This window comes from Nansenia antarctica, assembly GCF_963989245.1.
Source record: "Nansenia antarctica genome assembly, contig: SCAFFOLD_678, whole genome shotgun sequence".
Taxonomy (NCBI): domain Eukaryota; kingdom Metazoa; phylum Chordata; class Actinopteri; order Argentiniformes; family Microstomatidae; genus Nansenia; species Nansenia antarctica.
Genome location: NW_027662561.1, coordinates 1 through 2,500, shown reverse-complemented (window position 1 = coordinate 2,500; position 2,500 = coordinate 1). Strand labels below are relative to the sequence as shown.

At 56.1% G+C, this 2,500-nt stretch overlaps 1 pseudogene across 1 annotated transcript in view; it reads right to left on the bottom strand.

The window, feature by feature from the left end:
• The window catches only part of LOC308175563 (centrosomal protein of 170 kDa-like), an 18,991-nt pseudogene extending 16,851 nt beyond the window's left edge, over positions 1-2,140 (bottom strand). Inside the window, exon 1 of the transcript in view lies at positions 1,401-2,140. The product of the transcript in view is annotated as a centrosomal protein of 170 kDa-like (transcript). The remainder of the gene's footprint in view (positions 1-1,400) is intronic.
• Positions 2,141-2,500: the final 360 nt, after the last annotated feature.

The following is a 2,500-nucleotide window of genomic DNA, read 5'->3' as shown; positions in this document are numbered from 1 at the left end:
CTGCTCTCTCTCTCTCATTCTCTCTCTCTCATTCTCTCTCTCATTCTCTCTCTCTCTCCATCCGCCCGCCGTATAAAAAGCATGCAGCGGTTATATTAAGAGAGGGAGTGTTTTTAAACACCCTGGGGAATGACAGACTAATGGAGAGAGAGAGAGAGAGCTAGAGAGAGAGAGCTAGAGAGAGAGAGAGCTAGAGAGAGAGAGAAAGAGAAAGAGAGTAAAAGAGAGAGAGAGAGAGAGAGAGAGAGAGAGAGAGAGAGAGAGAGAGAAAGAAAGAAAGTGAGTGAGAGCTAGAGAGAGAGAGAGAAGGTTTATGGTTTCATGAGCTACAGTCCCTTGGTGGCCATTACACAGGATGTTGACAACCCTCACTCATGTCTAACCACTCAACACCCACACACACACACACACACACACACACACACACCACACACACGCACACACACACACGCACACACACACTGGTGTCACCTCAGAGGGAACAGCACATGATGTGGATGTTTATCTGACCTCACGTGCAGACCGCCATAGGACCCTCTCTCTGTCTTCTCTCTTTCCATCTCTCTCTCTCTCCATCCCTCACTCTCTCTTCTCTCTCTCTCTCCCCATCCCTCGCTCTCTCTCCCCATCCCTCTCTCTCTCTTCTCTTTCTCCACCCCCCCGTTCTGACCAGTACTGTACCATGGTCTCTCCTGTCGACCACGGGCTAAAGATCACCAACGTAAACTCTTTCCATCCCTCTCTCTCTTTTCTCTCTCTCTCTCCCCATCCCTCACTCTCTCTCCATCTCTCTCCCCTCCGTCACGAACAGCTGAGCAGCAGGTTTTCAGTGAAAAGCTTTTAATAAGAAAATGAACCGATGGAAATCTAATAAATCATGCTGACAGATCGTGGAGGAGGGGGGTGGAGGGGTTACCGAGGGGAGCGTTTAACAGACCTGCTGACACAGCGACCCTAAGACCCTCTGGTCCCCTGGTCTATAAACGTCAGGCTCACCTCGTCAACACATCTTCTACATATGAAGAGCTGTTTTTAACGTCTGTCATAGAATAGAAAAAGAGTACAGTAGAGTAGAGTACAGTAGAGTAACTGAGGGGTAAGTGTCTTACTCAAGGTCACACTAGTGGTGGTGTTCCCAGGTGTTACTCAAGGTCACACTAGTGGTGGTGTTCCCAGGTCTTACTCAAGGGCACACTAGTGGTGGTGTTCCCAGGTCTTACTCAAGGGCACACTAGTGGTGGTGTTCCCAGGTCTTACTCAAGGACACACTAGTGGTGGTGTTCCCAGGTCTTACTCAAGGACACACTAGTGGTGGTGTTCCCAGGTGTTACTCAAGGGCACACTAGTGGTGGTGTTTCAGGTATATGGTATATATGGTACAGTATGTAGAAGTGTCCTACCTTGTCGATCATGCGTCGGGCCTCCTCCTCCTCGGGGTTCCTGTTCTCCCAGCTCGATGGTGTAGGTTCCCTTATCGCTGTGGTCGTCCTCTGGCCCCCCCTGCCTCTGGTCGTCCTCCCCCCCCCGGGCCCCCCCCCCCTCCTGCCCCCCCCGGGGGCCTCTGAGCCGGGGCTGGTGGTCTGCTGTCCCGTGCTGACGGAGCTGCGGCCCCCCAGGCTCTGCTGGTCCTCCGAACGCTGCTTCAGCAGCACGCGGGCGGCGGTGGGGGCCCCCGCCGCGATGGTGGCCGAGATCGACGCCCCCCCCGCCCCCCACGTACGCCCTGCTGTCTGTCGCCGTGGAGACGGAGGAGGCGGAGGCGGAGGAGGTCTTAGGGTGCGAGGGGGGCGTCGGGCAGAGTCCCCCCGGTCCGGACGTCCCCCCCCTCCCCGGCTACACCCCCACCCCCTCCCGCCCCCCCCAGCAGCAGAGGTGCAGTCTGGGAGAAGGAGTAGGAGCGGCGCTTGCCGCGGGGGTTCTCCTCGTCGTAGAACTCGATCATGAAGGCCGTGCGGCTGGCGAGGGCGGCGGCGGGGGTGTGGCGGCTCCGCCCCTCCTGGGCACTGCTGTGACTCCGCGCCCCTCCCTGGGCGTGCCCCGCACCCCCCCTCAGGCGCTGGTCCAGGGCGAGACGCCGGCTGCCGAAGCGCAGGCCGTTCTCTGAATCACTCTGGGTGCCGTCCTCGTGCTTGCTGCCTGTGTGTGTGTGTGTGTGTGTGTGTGTGTGTGTGTGTGTGTGTGTGGCGGGGGGGGACGGGGGACAGGGGGGCGGAGGTTAGAATCAGAAACATCAAAACTTTATCGACACGCAACAACAATGCGTCATTCTTCTCTGATGCTCTTCTGATGCTGGAGGAATAAAGGTTCACTACAAACAATATTAAAACGTTTAAAAACAAAAACAACAATGGTTCGCTAGGAGTTTGTCCCGGCACTACGCAGAGCATCGCTACAGCTACTGAACATCCACGTCTAAACACACACACACACACCCCACAACACCACCACCTCTGACCTTTCACCACACCTACTGACCTGCTCCTAAACAGAGAGACATGCT